Raw genomic sequence first — 18685 nt, 5'->3', positions numbered from 1 at the left:
CGGAGATAGGGAGCGCTTGACAGATGAGTCACTCTGTCGCGAAATGTCTCAACCCATTTCCGCATTTGGGCGTAGGTTGAGAGCGCATGCGCTGTTTACGGTCCCGACGTTAAATACAACAAATACATATTATTATTAAACCATAAAACAATAAATGAATATTGTTTGCCAATACACTGCTGCATTTATTCAGTAGTATATGTTTTTTATTAGTAGTAATTGTATTTAGTTAATAATGTAACGACTGTCCTGTAAATGAAGAGAAAATGTTTCGTTATTTGTATATATGTCTTAGAATATTTGGACATTACTTGGTTTAAGTAATTATTATTATTATTATTAGTAGTAGTAGTAGTAGTAGTAGTAGTAGTAGTAGTAGTAGCATTATTATTATTATTAGCAGCAGCATTATTAATAAAAGTGGAAACTGAAGCCTGTTTGTGCTTTTTTATCATTAGAGCTAAAGATAAATTAGGATTTACATTTTCTTTTTTTCTTTTTTGCATTTTGACTATTTCTTGATTGTGACTTCTTTAGTTATTTCCTTATGCTTATAGATGTTTGTGTTTTTTTACTCTTTTATTTTCTAGTTGTTATTTTAGTTCATACATTTTGTGGATTAGATTTTTTGTCTGTACATATTTTATGCTATTTCTGTTTTTCCTCCCTGAGTTTCCCTCTGCTCAGCATTCTCTGCCTTCATTGATCTCAACTGTTCTTCGTCTCTCATCTGGTTACTCCAAACTGTGTTGTGTTTATCTTGATTCCTTCTCCTGCCTGGTTGCCTGGTTGTCTTTACTCGTTACCGGATTCTGCTGTTACTTTCTCCTTGGCTCCCGTCTGATCCCTCGTGTCCTGTAAGGTTTTTTTCTCATTAATTAATGTTCATGATCCTGTCTGCACTAGGGTCCTCCTTCGCAACCTCACGCCATGACATTATTATTATTAATATTTCTTATCATTAGTGGTATTTGTTTTTTCGCAGAGTAAAAGCCACAACATAATAGAAAAGCATTTTGTGTGGACATGTTTCTCAAGAATGTATCGTGTATCCTATCATAATATTAAATGGGTGGTAGAAAACTCGCATGCTAACTGTTTCTGATCATTATGCATATTTTTTTCTGGAGGGGTGTTGGTAGTTTATCCCTTAAGGTTTAGCTTCTTATTTATTATTTTATTTGTCCATGCCATTTTTATCAATGCCTGTTTCTGCCAGAGTTATTGCTGCATCCATCTCATGCCTATCTTGGAAGTTTTTCTTTTGTGTTATCTTTATTAAAGCCTTTTACCACCAAGCTGCTCCTCTCCACCTGTCTGCATTTGGATTCAACTCCAGTTATTAATCTATTATTCTCCATTTCACTGTGAAATATTGCATATACTGTATACCAAATCTCACCTAATGTACATAACAACGTGTATAATACCCATTTATTACATCAACACTCTGTGCACATGTACGTTGGTATGTGTATGTGCACCTGTACATCATTTCCACCTCTGAGATGTACATAATAACAATAATCTTAATAATAATTAACTCCTGTATCCTTTGCACTCTGCTCATCAAACCCTTGCAATATTGTCTCAATTTATCCACTTTTTTTACAGTGTGTTCATAAGTGTCCACTATGCTGCAGCCCGTGTTTGATTTTTGTTACTGTAGTATTGTTATTGTATTATTGTGAAAGTACTATGTACAGTCCACAGTCAAATTCCTTGGATGTGTACACACTTCTGGCAAATAAAGCTGATTGTAATTAATAATGATTCTTCCTTATTATTATTATTATTATTATTATTATTATTATTATTATTATTATTATTATTATTATTATTATTATTATTATTATTATTATTATTATCTCCCTCATAATACCATAATCTTCTGCTGTGTTGGTTCAATAACAGAATATTTGTATCTGCCATTTCTCAAAACCACAAGTCACTTAACGTCGTATTCACATATATATTATTAATAGTAGTAGTATCAGTAGTAGCTACAATTATTATTATGGACTGCACGAAAGAGAATGAAGTACATTTCTGTACAATCTCGGCCAAAGCTTCCTTCGGTTACACTCTGTTCCACAGTAAATTAATCATGAATCCTAAAGCGTCTGCTGTTCCTTTTGCTGTCAGATCTTCTCCACTAAAACTGAATGTAGTATGAACGGCATTTTCATGTGTACTCATTCTAAAACTTCAAAGCATTAGTACAAGTTTAAAGTGAATACGTGCATCGGAGTCAAGAAACGAGCACCGCGTTCTCCAGATTTGACGACAGAGTGAGCGCTCGCTCCTCTTTTCAGCTCTTTGTCGGACGGAAAGCTAGATGACGACAGCAGCACCGCCGACGTAATACAGTCACGGGGCTCCCCTCCGCGTGCTCATTTTTTAAAGCGGGGTCCAAATTCAAGGGGCTGCATCCTTCGAAGGACCCTGCCTACGTTCACCAGGGGCCTTCGAAGAATGCAGCACGGACTGTAGAAGCTTGTGGACTGTATCCCAAATAATAATGATAATAAAACAACAGTGACATTTTCACACACCAGGCAAAAAAATAAATAAATAAATAATAGTAATTACTGTTGGAGACCGATCAGTTGTTTTATTTTGCACCAAAAAAGAATGTAACAAAAATAAACAGATAGATTCATTATTTGCCATATCACATTTTGGCTTTATGGAACATAATTCAAATAAATTCTGATCAATGACACTTTGAGGTCAAATAGAGAAAAATTAGATTTTCTTGAACTGATCTGTATTTTAGATTTTTTTTTTAATCTTTTCCTAATTTATGCAGGGATTATTTCATGTTATATTGACAGTAAAATGCAGTAGAGAAAAAAGGAGAAAAGGTGAAAAATAGAGGAGATAAAGGGAAAGAATGACACAACACCCTCAGCCTGCTTCTTCACCTGCAAAGAGAGATGTAAAAAGAACAGCACAACCAGCCGATAAAGTATTACAGATACAATCAATTAACGCCTTGGTACCATCACTGAAGTATATTCAGTGAATCTGTAAGTACCTGGATCCAAGCACCTGTAGGTGTTTGTAAGAGTGAGCTTGTGCATGTAAAGTTTATCCATGAGAAAAATGCTCAATAGTGGTTGTGAGGAGTCAAAGATCTGTCCCCCAGAGCACCGAGACGCCAGGGGAACCAAAACCCCAGATGCCCAAAGGGAATGCTGCAGCAAGAGTTCTGATGAAAATCAACAAGCGTGATCATATTTCTCCAATTTTAGCATCCCTTCATTGGCTTCCTGTTAAATCAAAAATATAATTTAAAATTCTCCTTCTCACGTATAAAGCCCTTAATAATCAAGCTCCATCATATATCAGAGCTCTGATTACCCCGTATGTTCCTAACAGAGCACTTCGCTCTCAGACTGCAGGTCTGCTGGTGGTTCCTAGAGTCTCTAAAAGTAGAATGGGAGGCAGATCCTTTAGCTATCAGGCTCCTCTCCTGTGGAACCAACTCCCAGTTTTGGTCCGTGAGGCAGACACCCTGTCTACTTTTAAGAATAATCTTAAAACTTTCCTTTTTGACAAAGCTTATAGTTAGAGTGGCTCATGTTACCCTGAGCTATCTCTATAGTTGTGCTGTGATAGGCCTAGGCTACTGGAGGACATCAGGGTCTAATTTTCTCACTCTACTGATTTCTACTGTTCTCCAGTTTTGCATTGCATTACATTGAAATGACTGTCGTCATTTCAGCTTTTAACTTTTTGCTCTCTCTCTTTTTTCTTCATAGTAGGTACACCTGGTCTGACGTTCTGTTAACTGTGACATCATCCAGAGAAGACAGATCACCGACTATTACCATCTAATGTAGAACAGATTACTAGATCAATGTGTGCTTCTGTGCTTTTTTGTCTCTTGTTGTGTCTCTGCTCTGTCTTCTCTAACCCTTAGTCAGTCGAGGCAGATGACCGTTCATACTGAGCCCGGTTCTGCCGGAGGTTTTTCCTTCCCGTTAATGGGTGGTTTTTCTTCCCACTGTCGCTTCATGCTTGCTCAGTATGAGGGATTGCAGCAAAGCCATGTACAATGCAGACGACTCTTCCTGTGGTTCTACGCTTCTCCAGGAGTGAATGCTGCTTGTCAGGACTTTGAAGCAATCAACTGGTTTCCCTTATATAGGAATTTTTTGACCAATCTGTATAATAATTTGATTGAATGATTGAATTTGACTTTGTAAAGTGCCTCGCAATGACATGTTTCATGAATTGGCGCTATATAAATAAAATTGAATTGAACTGAATTGAATTTCAGAGTAAAGGTTCTCAAGAGGGGCCAACACAGGAAATCAGCCTCCCCCACCCAAGAGAAGAGGAGAGACGGCCCCCGAGGAAACCCACTGTGCCGAAGCCCCCAGGAGCCGTGGGGATGAGCCCGCAGGTATTTTAGCTCTTGAATTAAAAATCATCAAATAAAGTCCAGATTCCTTTAAAACAGTTAGTGTTCATAGTAGATTACAAATCAAATTCAGTTTATTCCTTTTTAGTAAGCTGTGGTGCAGGGTCATACCTTTCTTATGACATACTGTGCAGCAAACAAGCTGGCAACCAAATTCCATTGACTGGTCACAAAATAAAATTCAGAAAACTCTGCTACTAACAGATTTTTATTTGGGGGGGGTTACAGAAAAAGAGTAAGTGCTGCAATGCTTTAAAAAAAACCTCGTTGTGAAACTTTTTGTGATAATGAAATACGTGCTTTTCTGTATCCAGGCCTCTAATGTTCCTTTTTAAACCATTGAAATGTACACTTCATAAATGAATGCTGGCATGAAGTGTGTTCTGTAAAGCATGTTCTGCTTGGGTACACGATTAGAGAGAAACATATTCCGCTTCTTCAGAGGAGACATTTGTCTCTGTGTTTGACAGAGTTTACAGAGCAGTGTGAGCTGCACCCAGGAAGTGAGCTGGGGCCAAGGCTCTTGCTCAGGGACCCACGGTTGCAGTCAGCAGGAAACAAAGCAGGTACTTGCAGCCTCCTCAGAATGCAGGTATGCTGCTCTAACCGCTAGGCCACCACTTCCCCTCTTCTAGGGCACACAAGAATTCACAGAATAGCTGCTGGTGGAATTGAGGGAAAAAACTGAGCATATGAACTTGAGAAAAATGTGTAAAATTATGATTGGTTATGACGCGTTTGTGAAAGGTTTTGAGAAACTGGCATACGGAGAGTTCTTCACATATTCATGGATATCATATCCAAAGACGCCTTAAGAAGCTGCGCATGTCAAAAAATGAGTAGACCCCGCCTTTCGTCAAATCACTAAGCCCCACACATCCAGCCCCGCCCCCAGAACTTCTGGTGATATGACAACGTCATCTATGATTCATGATCTGCCCCGTGACCTGTCACCCCGTGACCTGTGGCCCCGTGAGCTTTTTTTTTTAAAACTTTATTGATCAGAACACTAATTACATGTTCAAATAAGAATCTCCACTTTCTATTCTTACAAAAAGAGAAAAAAATGGTTATATACAGGAGATCAACTTAACTTGTGCAAGGCAAAGGAAAAAGAATACATTAACAGGCATTTACATTAAAACCAGTGGAAGCATAAAACAAACAATCTCCAAAAGTATAAATACATATAACAAATGTATTTAAGGATTCAAAATCAACACTTTATAGAGACAGACCCAATACAGCATCATGTTAACTTTAACATTTTGTCAAGTCAAAGCACCAGAAATTGTGACATGTCTCTACAAATTCTTTGTATATGTCCATATTTGTCAGCTAACAAAGATAAAGATGAATACAATATTTTGAGTTCATTTTTAAGACATATTAATGAAGGTTTTTGATTTTCCCCATTTACATACATGTATATGATATTTTCCCATACTCATGACAATATTGACCATGTCCGGTATATCCTCAGCAATGTCATTTTTGTATGTTAATAGTTGATTTATGTCAAAAGGTGTTATCTTTTCTATTTTGGTACTCAACCAAATATGCAGGTTCTGCCAAAAATGACGTGTGACTCTACACGAATAGAAGAGATGTTGAATAGTTTCAGGTTCTTCAAGGCAAAAAACACGTGCATCAACCTCAAATCCAAATCTTTTCCTAAGAGTTTCTGCTGTTGGGTAATAACTATTCATAATTTTATATTGTACTTTTACTTTTGGTGGAATTGTCAATTTTAAATATTTTTCTATGTTACATGAGTCATTAATTATTCAAATCTTTGTCGTTCTAGTATAATCATGAAAGGTTTTACATTTAAAAGCTTTGCCAATAAAATGGTTGTTAAATTTTTTTTATCCCTAATAGGCAACTGATAATTTGTTTTATTCTGACCACTTGTAAATTTGTTTGAGAGAGTGTGTTTTATATTAAATGCAGCAGAGCAACAGGTCTGATCTAAGATTCGTGACTTGTGACATGGTATTTATGGCATGCAACCTATGACCTAAGAGTTAAGACCCTTTTTTTCAGTTTTTTTATTTAACTGTCAGGGTTTGTTTATCGATGAACTCAGGACGCGCACACGGGACTAAAGTTTAAGAGTTTTTATTTAAAGGAAGTGTGCTGGATGGCGGATGATGAAGACCGGAGGTTCAGGGCTGCAGAAGGTCAGGGATGTAGGTGATGGCAGGAGCTGACGGGCCGGAGTGAGAGAGAGTCACAACTATACAGGCCGCAGGGAAAGCTCAATACTGCTCGGCTAGCAGGGCCCATAGCCACAACAGCTTAGCAGTTCATTGGAGACACCAGGGCACAGAGCTGAGCTTCTCCAGGGCGGCTAGTCAGGTTAGCAGAACTTGAGAGACACCAGGGCACAGAGCAGAGCCTTTTCAGGATGGCTAGTCCAGTTAGCAGTTCTCTGGAGACACCAGGACACAGAGCAGAACCTCTCCAGGAACAAACAGTGAACGAACAGTCTTTAGAGTGACTGACAGGACTAACCTTAACAACAGGAGCAAACAAAGCTTCCAAGGCAAAACGGGGACTGGCATGGAGAGGTGTGGAATGATGACGGCCCAGTGCTGAACTGAAGACAGAGGGAGGTTTAAATAGAGCACTTCACAGGTGGAACAAGGGTCTGGCTAATTGACTGGTAAATGATTATCAGGTGTGACTGACTGCTGAGGAGGTGAAGTGAAAATTGACAGAAAATAACTGATGACTGAAAACTAACAATAAATAAAGTCAAACCTAACCCAAAAGAGATGAAAAAATTAAAATAACAGAAAAACAAAGCCAAACCAAAACTCAACCATGACATCAACAAACAAAAAGACATTTGTACATATGAATTATCCATATCCATATACATAATACTTAGATGCATAGGTACAGCAAACAGGTAGAAAAAAAACAGAAGAAAAAAGAGGAAAGTATACAAAGAATAAAATATTACTAAGATAAATTAAGTTAAACGGCCTCACGTTTTCCTGGCTACCAGATTGTGTTCACTGATAATATTGAGAAGTTTTTTTAGACTTGGAGTTTTGCATTCCTTTGAGGGCATTAATAAAGATAAGAAACCTGTTGTTTTCCCCAAGTATTAGAATAGTGTTGACTAAGAAAGAGTTTTTCTGGTATTCCAGAATCAGTGTGTATATAATGTCTTTTAGACAGAATTTCCCAGCTGAGAATCTCTAGGACGCAACCACAAGAAAATATCCAGCCACAATGCCTCTGAGAACAAATGATGAAAGAATAAATGGTCAGTAGTTTCAATGTCATTTTCACAAAATAACAGCAGCTGCCTTCAAACCCAAAAACGAAGACGCATAAAGTCATTGGAAGGGTATATATCATTAAATGTTTTATAATGAATTTCCTTAGCTATGGGCGGAATAAGAGAATTTAAAGTTTTTTATAATTTTAAGTATTGCGTACGCAAATTATTTACTGTGTCTTGGGGAAAGAATCGTAAGACCAGTGTTCTCCCTAATTTTTCACGTTTCTGAGCATGTAGCTAAATCCTCTTGAGGCGCCTTGATATTGGGTCATGGACAATGCAAAGTGCTTTACATGATTAAAACATAGAAAAATAAAAACAGAATAAAGGCAAGTAAAAAAGCAGTTGGAATAAAATGTAGGAAAATCTAAACCAACTAAAAGCAAACAATCTAGTGTTGGTCATCCTCGCTGGCTCATTGAAGGATTTATGTGAATCTTTTCTGTTCAATAAATGAACAATATTAGTAAGATTTTATTTGTAATTTTATGTATGAAACTTAAATTACATTTAGCTTATATAAAATTGATTTTCTAGTGTGTTGGTTTATGCTAATTCTTCTGTTTAATAAAAATTGTATTAAATTCAGGTTGTATGGATCACAAAAAAATGTGTTGCTGCTAATAGGTGTTAAATTTATGTGCCCCATTTAACATGACTTACCTCATGCTAGAGGCGTCACTGAATGGCAGCTTAAATTTAATTGGTTAAAATCTTTTTTGAACTCAAGTGACCTCTGATATCATATTCCCAGTAAAGATTTTAGAAGTTTAGGTGGTATAAAGTCCTTAATTAAATGTGACTTCATGATTCAAAGACTTCCAATTAAATTGTCTGTTTTCCACCAACAAGTGCTTTTATATTGGAAACTTCAGTATAACCATAATTTTACCCCTCATAATAATCCGATATGGAGTAATAGATGCATTACTTTCAGGAACAGGTCGTTATTTTACACTGATTGGTTGGATAGAGGCAACTGGTCTCCATAACACCTTATTGATAGTACAGGCCACATCCTGTCATACGATGATTTCTGTCTTAAAAATGGTAATTTTAGCAAAATATTTATTATGATTTTGATTTTATACTTGATTTAATATTTTAGGATTTTTATCTTCCCCCATCTCATCCACTCTTATCTCTCCTCCTCTCCCATAAATCCTAATTGGAAGCTGTGATTTCCAGGGAACCCCTATTCCAAACAAAACCCTCGGAAACTTATTTTGTCACATTTCTTATCCCTTTCAGTCTCAGAAAAATGGCGATGGCGCATTCCATCTGGATTCAGTGCGCATAGCAAATCTATGATGTTCAGTAAATAAAGTTCAAGGTGAACTGTTAACAAAAGAATAATAAAGTTATTTTGTACCATTTTGCAATTCTGGTGAGCTGGGCCCCGTTCTTCGTACGTTGCTTAAAACATCCGAGATCAAATGAGACATCCAAGATGATTTCATCCGGCTAATCATGATCCGGCTAATTGGGTTCTTAGAACACACCTGTTGTTTATGTATGGCTGGATTGAGTTATCTGAGATAACTGCACGTTCATGCGTTTGTTTAAAAGGGGGAAATGTATCGATAGTAGAAACAATGATCAGCAGCGCTGCTATTGGCTGTTCAGCATGGCCAAAGAACGCCCACAGTTTTTCTCCCAAGCAGAACAAGAGCTTTTAATGGAAGGTTATGCAGAATTTGAGTCATTAATTAAAACACCTCAAAATCTGTTAAAGTCAGGAGAGAGGGCTGGCAAAAAACAGCAGACAAATTAAATGTGTAAGTGCTGGTCCATGTTAGATGTTTTTATCACATTCTACAGTATGTATTTCTGCTTTTTTAATAATTTCATATTTACTTTTATGTCAGAGCCTCCACGGGGCCCACTAGAACATGGGGACAAGTAAAAGTGAAGTACAAGAATATTCTACAAAATGGTAGCCTTTAATTATTAAACTGTATTTTAAAAAGCAACTTGTTATTGCAACAGATCCAATTTTGGTGTCATTCCTTAGACACTGGAAGTAAAGGACAAATACTTTTTTTATTGAGCATCAGTGATACATCATATAATTTCAATTACAAGAGACATGATACTCATATTTATATTTTAACCCCCCATCCCAAGAACATTTGACACCAATCCAGCAAGAGTAGATAATTGAAGATAATACAAAAATAAACAAGAGCAGTAACCCACTGAGCTCTATTATACACTGGCTAATAGCCGCTGTTTGAACGAGTCGCTGTGAAGCCATCAGCCGCCATATTGGTACTCCCAATTTTCCTCCAGTAACTAGGGAATATGTGCACTACAGCATCGAATAACGAGGATTTTCTCATGTTCAGGGGGGGCTTAAAACTTTTAAAATGTCAAATGCCATATACTTTTATGTTATGTTCTAAAAATATCAAGTACTGAGAAAGTCATGTGCTGAAATATTTTGCATTTTATTTATTTAAATATATATATATAACATTTATAAATATATAAATAACAATATACAAAAACATATATTTACATATACACATACATAAATACATATACACATACATACATACATATACACATATACACATACATACATACATACATATTTAATATGAATAACGTTAAATATTTCCGCACCTAATTTCCTAGTAGTTGATAGTGTTAGTACATCCACTGACTGTAGAATTGCCTGTGAAACGTTTTCACACAGCCAGAAAACTGCTTGTTGTTGCAACCAAATCCTGTGGGATTCTGTGAGAGTAGGGAGTAGCAAGATGGCGGCCAGTGACTTCAGTTTTATGGGCAAATCAGCACTACAGTGTATAATAGAGCTCACAGATCAACCAGCTAACTAAACCCTGAGTTAACCACAACCATGAGAGAAGCCTTCATCAATGGTACGCAGATAACATGATTCACCATGGCAACAACAGCAAATTAGAAGCCTGTGGAAGTGAGTAGAATTAGAAATCTTTAATTAAAGCATATGGAGAATATGAAACCATAATAACCAATGCTGTTGCTGCGGAAAAAGAAAGTTAATATAGTTAAAATAGTTGGTGGCAGAGAATTGCTGAAAAAGTAAATGCATGAGTGATATGAGAGTTATTTGATAGAGAATTAAAGCTGTTTTCTCACACTTCACTCATTCAACACAAAAGGGGTGGGGGCGCATTGATTACAAAAGGTATTGAAAGGATATGGCAGCAAATCAGGATGAAGTATGAAAATACAGTTTAATCAGGTATGGTCACCATACCTGATTAAAATTAGAACTTAGTAAGTTCTAAGTTTTCTTATCTTTAACTGTTCTCAACTAAAGCATTAAAGGGCTATAATCAGCATATGCAATCAATGCGATGGTGTAAATTATTGAAATAACTTTTTTTGCAAGAATTTGGCTTCATCTATTCTTCTAAAAAATGAGGTGACAGATTTTCTTGTAGGTGTATGTATACTTTATATTAATCATATATGTTATATTTATATTTAAATTTGAAGTAAAGGTGGCATTATTTAAGTGAAGAAATGTGTCGTAACCCTGATGGTGTTGGGGGGGGGGGGGGGGATATGTGAATGGAAACTAAAATATATGAATGGAAAATTAGAGATGGAAGTCTTGACATTTGATACAGAAGAAATTACTGCTTTCCTTCTGTGTAGTTCTTTTATTAATCTTGTGGGTCTCAGACTATAGAACACCATTAAACTCGTCTATGACTGAGTGCAACAGTAACATCTCTGATAGCGCAACATACAGCTGCATTATTTCAAAGCTGCTGTTGGCATAAGAAAAAAGAGCAACACAAACAAATAGTTCAGAACTGAGAGCGTCTCCGCTTTGTGTTAGAAAATGTGCGGGCTGAGAATATTGAGATAAATCAATGACGGCAGTGGAAAACAGTAACACTTGACTTGAAAATATATTGTTTATTTAGTATTTGCTCTCCAGCATATCCTCCAGAAAAGGACACGCCTTTTCTGACCCTTCCTTGTGCAGATCTCAGCTAAAAACAAGGAAAAACTCAGTTTGCCCAAACAATTCTGCTCGGTAGCAGGGTTGTTTCATGGAGTAATTTGTTGTCACAATTTGACTCAGGTTAAAGGCTTCTGAGCTTTCTGAAATGGAAAAGCTAGTATGTGCAGAAATTTACCCCAGAAATGACTCTGAATATCCACTAAGCCACCTTTCTGAAACAATTTTCCAACCAATTTGTACTTTGACGCTTCATAAATTTGGTAATTTTTTGAGCACTACACCTGCTGTTTGTTTCTGGAGAGCTGCTGCTCAGCTGGCATTAGAGGAGATGTCTCTCAGTCTCTCAGAGGAGATGTCTCTCAGTTCTTCCTGAGCAGCAGGAGCCCTACTCTGAAATAAAGCATACTATACAGCTCTTAAAAAATCCAAGACTTTCTCTTTTTCATGTAATCAGTCTAAATCAGTTGTATCGAAACTAAGTAATCTAAATGAAATTATCGCTGTAACTTGATTCTTTTAGTAAGCCATGTAGTTTGTTATAATCTCAGGTTTTGGACAGGCGTAATGTATCCTCAGTTTGCAATGTTGCTCACAGAGGTCAGGTGAATGCTCAGGGAGTCTGTGAGCTTGTCAGTTTTCTGGCAGACTAAGATATATACACACAAATGTTTCTAAAAGAATTTTATTGGTAAGGGAATCTGTCTTTTTTACAATATTACTCTGTATAGACTGATGAAGTCCCACTGATTATTGTGAAAATGGAGCTCCACAGCGACATCTGGTGGGGCCTGGCCCCATTGGCCCCAAATGCAGAGACGCCACAGGTGCCTTTCATAACTTCAAAGTCGAAAGCTAGCAGGACTCCTTCCTCGTGTTTTTTGGTTAATAATACTTTTTAAATGTTTTTTTCTTCTCCAAATATAGTCAAAAGTAACTGATAATTTTTTGTAATGGCTCTGTTTGAAAATGCCAATGACTGGGCAGGGTAAACGCGTCTTGAAGTACTCTCCATTTTAGTCAGAAAGATTCTACCTAGTAAACTAATATTACGCAATAGCCCAAAGTTAAGCTTAGATTTGCAGCTATCAGTCAAAATATTCTCATTTTCTCTTTCGGCAGTCTTTCGATATAAGAATTCCTGAATATTTCACAGTGCATGTGATAGGTATGCCGTACGCCTTAGTGAAGTGAGTTTGACGAATTAGCTGATGATTTACCTGAGTCATTGGAAAAAGTACGAATTAAATGGAAAACCTTTGGGACTTCTGTTAAATGCTTCATAAAAACAGTTGTGTCATCGGCCAATTGGCTAATGAGTAAAGGTATTCAAAGAGCACCTAAAGGAGCAATATTGGAGTTCCTTATAAAAACCAACAGCATTTCTACTGCTATAATGAAAAGAAAAGGGAAGATTGGGCAACCTTGCTTCACCCCGCATTCAATAGTGAACCGAGGAGATGTACGTCCAGGTAAAGAGACAGAGCTGTTTGTATCTTTATGGAGAGATTCTATGAAAAGTCTGAATTTACAGCCAAAGCCAAATAGTTTTAAGCAATTAAATATAAACAGATGTTCAATGGAATCAAAAGCTTTGTAAAATCAAGAAACAAAATGTAAACATCTTTTATTAAATAGTTGCAGTCTAGAAGGTCAAGTACTAAGAGAAAAGATTTTTTTTAAATGAAACCAGACTGGTTATCACTGATTATTTTGATCATATTAAAAATGGGACTTTCAGGTGTTTCCAGAAGTGTTTATAAAAATTTGACGTAAGACCATCACCATCATAATCAGGATATTTATTAGACGACAAACTTTCGACATCTATGTCAAGCTCATAAAAAGTCATATCAGTGTTACACAGATCTGCAAACTTGTTATCAATGCGAGGAATGAGACCATGGATGTGATTAAAAAAGGATGTGGAATTATCATCGGAGTGGGATGAGGAGAACAGATGGCTGTAGAAGGTAAAAACTTCCTTGGTAATCAAAAGAGGATCAGTTACTACCTGGTTTAGTTTCCTTGGGGCTTTAATTGAGTTTTGCTCTCGCCTTCTTTTTTCCAGCTGACAGAAATAAGATGTACTTTTTTCACCATCTTCAATCCATCTAGCCTGAGATCTGATATAAGCACCTTCAGCTTTTTTAAACATAGATCTCATCAAGTTTTGTTTGCAAAATTTGTAACTTTTATTTTCTTCAGTGAGTGTTGCCTTAGTACATTTATTTACTACATTTACTTAATATGGGTTGCTGTCCTTACTGAGCTTTTTCCCCAAAAGAACTAGACTAGAGAACTCGTGGATTTTGAACTTTAAGAATTCCCATTTGGCAGAATAGGATGTTAAAGAGTCCCCAGACGTTATGTCGGAAATTAGAGAGAAAATCCCATTTTCAAATTCCTTATTTTTTAATAAACTTGAATTAAATTTACAGTACTCTTTCATACCTCTTTAAGAATCTGGTATGAAAGTAATCTTGATTATGGCATGATGTGTGGAAGGAGCAACAGACATCAAGCTTTCAGAAATAAAATTTATCATGGAGGCAGGAGTATTGTTTGGTGTTTGGATATTTACAGCGCCAGGGGTCTAATAAATTCTAGGTTCCACAAATGTCTGAGATAATACAGTTCAAAGAACTATGTTGGCACCTGGGGTGCGGGGGGATATCTATCAAAAACCATATTAAAATCCCCTCCTATAATGATATCAGCAGATGGATAGTAAAATTTGAGATTTTCAATACTGTCAGAAATTTCAGAAATTAACTGTTTGTTCTGACCAGGGGTGTTAAATCCACAGATGTTGACAAGGACAATGTAATGTTCATTAAGATGTAAAACACAAATGAACTAATGACCTTTTTATTAATAGATTTAGAAGTCTACATTTTACCTGGTGAATTACCGAAAAGGACAGCTAAGCCTGCTGATTTGGTAGAGCAATGATCAAAAATAATTTTATCTCCCACTGATATATATATATATATATATATATATATATATATATATATATATATATATATATACTAGCGATCCCGAGTCAGCAGGAAGTAAAAAAAAAAGTCTGAACTTCTTGTGTCATATGATTTAAGAACATCAACATTTATGCAGGAGACTGCCACATTGTTGTGACCTGGCTACCCCCTGTGTCTACCTTTCCATCACTCAATTTACCTGTAAGTGTTTGACAGTTTCTTAGAAAAAAACATTCTATTCTTTCTAAAAGAACATCTGCTTGTCAATATAGGGAGATGCAAGCAGCAGGGATGTGCTGCTGTACCCATCCTGGAGGCCAGGTCACTGATGATCTGTGTAAGTGTTGCAAATCCAAAAAACATTTGATTAATATATTATTAAAGCTCATGTACATGTAAAAGCAGACAGTCAAATAATTGAGCAATGCAGTGTAGAATAAAATAATTTCTGTTTGAATAAAGTGGAACAATAAGGTGTGTTTTCTATGTGAAGTGAGGTCCGATGACACTGAAATGCATCACTCCAGAACAGTCCACCCTAACAAATCAGCCTGGAGTCCACTGTCTACTTAAGAGTTTTGATTTGTTTTTACTTCAGTTAGCCCAAATATTAAATCATTTTTCTATGAGGGTGATTCTTCATTATATCATCTAATATGGGGGGGGGGGGGGGGGGGGGGTCTTTCAGGTGATGACACCAGCATTTTCTCAGTTTTTGGAAGGAATATGTTTCATGATCTGTAATTGTTCTACAGCTCTGTGGCTACTCTCACACATCTAGACAATTTGTAAAGATAGAGTAGATCCTAGTAATTGCTAGTTTCCTTAAACTGCCACTGTTTTATTTTATTTGTCGATGTGAGAAATGTTTGGTTTTCATATTTATATACATATTCCATGTTTAAAACTTGTTCTTTTTTTATTTGCTGTAATCCTTCGTCTTTTTAGAGATGTCGCTCAGAAGTTGTGTCCTAAGCCTGTCATGGAAGCCTGTCATGGTTTTAAGGTGTTTGGCCCACATGCAGACAGAATCGGATTCAGAAACAGTTTTAAGATGTTTATTAAAGGCTCTGCAGGTTCTTTGCACACAACGTGAGCTACAGGCAGGAACGGAGGGATTGCACACAAGAACGAAGAGTAAGGTCGGAACGTCAGGGACTGTGGAAAAAAGGGGGAACAAGATTAACTCTAGTGAACCAGGGGAATACTTCCAGATGCTGCAATGCTTACCGCTTAGTTGAGAGGACCTATCCGGGGAGGATGAGTGGGGAAGGAGTTCTGTGGCCGTGAGCTCACTGATGGTAGTAGGTGGCTGAGCGATGGGAGGGCTGGCAGATGTTATTCTGACGGGGAGCTCGAGCACCCCACAGCAGCGGAGGCGGAAGGAGCAGCTGGAAGAACCAGGGTGAGTCCAGAAGTACTTGGGTGAATCCAGGAAGGGGAACCTCGTGCCCAGCTTGGTAACACCAAGGCGGTTAGAGGGGCAGATCGCCAGAGCAGAATGTGAGCAGGCAGGGATTCAGGAGACTGGTCTTCGGAGCAGGGAACCACACGGGTGAGTAAATCCAAAAACACAACGAACTGAAGGAGACAGGAGACAAAGTCAGATCCAAAAACAGGGATTTCAAAAACTCACATGTACGAAGGTCAGGAGACAGGATCGTGGCCTACGCATACCACAACAGGGTAACACTCTGGTGTCTTCCAGCTGAGTGAGCACTCCTTTTAAACCCAAGCCGAGCAGCCCTGATGAGCCGCAGGTGTGTGCCACGCCCACCTGTCAATTGCAGCCACCTGTGAGAGTTAGTAGAGCACAGACACACAGAATCCTGACAAAGCCATTCAAAAATTCTTAGTTTGACGCAACATAATTTTGTTTATCTGAAAACATATTTTGTCACAGAATATTTTAGATTCTTCCCAGACAAGGATTATGAAACTGTGGACCGTTCATTCTGATGGTATTTTCTGTTACTATCAACACATGCAATCAATTTTTCTCAGATTTTCCTATTTTTCATCTGGAACTGTTGTATTTTTTTTGTCTTCAATATGCCCTGTACCTCATTTTTGGTACACCATTTGACTTCTCTGAGGTAGGTAATGGGAATCTCATACGATTGTCAAAGTGGTTCAAAACAACATTGGTTATTTATTCTTTGCAATATCTTGCTGTTTGTTGTGCTGGAGGATTGAGATGCTGCAAGGCTTTTATTGATATTGTATTCCAAAAATCCTTCCAGGACAAGGCTCATTTTCTCTGGTTGTATAGTAGGTTATCCTAGGTTTTCTTATTTTTTAAATCAAAACCAGAGATATCATGTTTGAAACAAAGCTTTTTCTGGCATGTGCAAATTATATTTTACAAAATGTATACTTTGCTACCATACATTAACATTTTTACAGTGATACATTTTAATGAAAATACAATCTAACATTTTTATTTTTTATTCTTAATACAGTCATACCAAAGGAAGGAGGGGGGTAGATTGTTATTTGTTTTTTTACAGTTTAACATCACTTCATCACCTCAAACATGTTGAATAAATTACAAATTTCTCTCATTCTCATCCTATTCTGCTACATTTTCCAATCAAGTCTTTCTCACAATTACAGGCGTAGTCAACTGGAAAAAGTTTTCAAAGGAGTTTCCCACCCAATACCAAAGGACGTATGACCTCTCCACCTTGTGGTAAAGTCTTTAAATACTTTGGTCCAGAGTACAGGGGGGATGGACGACCTGGGAAATGACAAGCCTTTTGCAGTGAAGCTGTTGCCCCAGGATACTGTGGCCATTTTTGTGCCACAGATGCAGGGTTAAAAGTCTAGTTATGGGCTTATTTTTAACCCGGTGAATATGTACAAACAAATACCATATATTAGGTGCTATTAGGTGCACTAAGGTGCACTTAAAATATTTACATTTTCTCAAAAATGGTGATGCGCCTTATATTCCAGTGCATCTTATGTGATTAAAGTTGTGCTTACTGACCGATTTTATGTGGAACAATGTGCTAAAAAATCTGTTAAAATGTGTAAGTATGACTTTGAAAAGCAACAAAGCGGTACACTGTATCACTACATGATTGAACCCTGAGCTGTCTACAAGACTGCCTGACTGTAATGTCGAACATAGAAGTGCATTCATGTAAGGCAGCACACGCCCAGAGTACACGCTAGCAATAATACACCAAGTAAGTTAATTCAATATGAAAGTTCCGTTTATTTTGCCCTTACGTTAGAAACGGGGCAGTGTTGTCCAACTACTCTGTCCTCCCAGCAGAGACGGATTGCCTCTCCCTCTCAGGAGAGAACGTGTTGAGGAGGAAACATATCGGACGCGTTGCAAAGCGCAGCAAAGTAGCATATGAGTGTCCTATGCTTAGGTTAGCTTTTTGTTTTATTCAGTCAATAAATGTATACCAGAAGCATAATGTCTCGCGACGGCTAAATAGGATTAAGTTCAAATTTTAGATGCATATACACTCCTGTTTGACAGGGAATAAACTGGAAAACATCCTTTTCACTTTTGGAAGTATCCCAAAATAAGAATGGTTGAAAATAAAGTACCATGGATGATGTAGTTGTGACTAGTGTTGTAGTCAAGTCACTATGCCTCGAGTCCGAGTCCAGGTTCAAGTCTCCAGTGTTCAAGTCCGAGTCAAGTCCAAGTCATTAAAAAAAAATCAGAGTAGAGTCCGAGTCAAGTCTGAGTCATTAAAAAAAATCCGAGTCAAGTCCGAGTCGAGTCACTATTGATCCAAGTCGAGTCCAAGTTCCGCACTAAAGTAAGCATAGCCTACATGTTTTTAAACTAACAAAAAAATCCACACTCCACCACATTGCACTAATAATTTAGATATTAAAATCATACACCAAATAATATTCTAATGACATATTAAAATTATAGCCTAATGATATAAAAAAAAGTCGAGTCTTTTTCTCAATTTCCGAGTCAGAATGATCTGAATGTAGGAGTCCGAGTCCAAGTTCGAGTCATCAGT

Source organism: Fundulus heteroclitus, unplaced genomic scaffold, assembly GCF_011125445.2.
Source record: "Fundulus heteroclitus isolate FHET01 unplaced genomic scaffold, MU-UCD_Fhet_4.1 scaffold_66, whole genome shotgun sequence".
NCBI classification, from domain to species: Eukaryota; Metazoa; Chordata; class Actinopteri; order Cyprinodontiformes; family Fundulidae; genus Fundulus; species Fundulus heteroclitus.
This window is presented reverse-complemented; position numbering follows the sequence as displayed.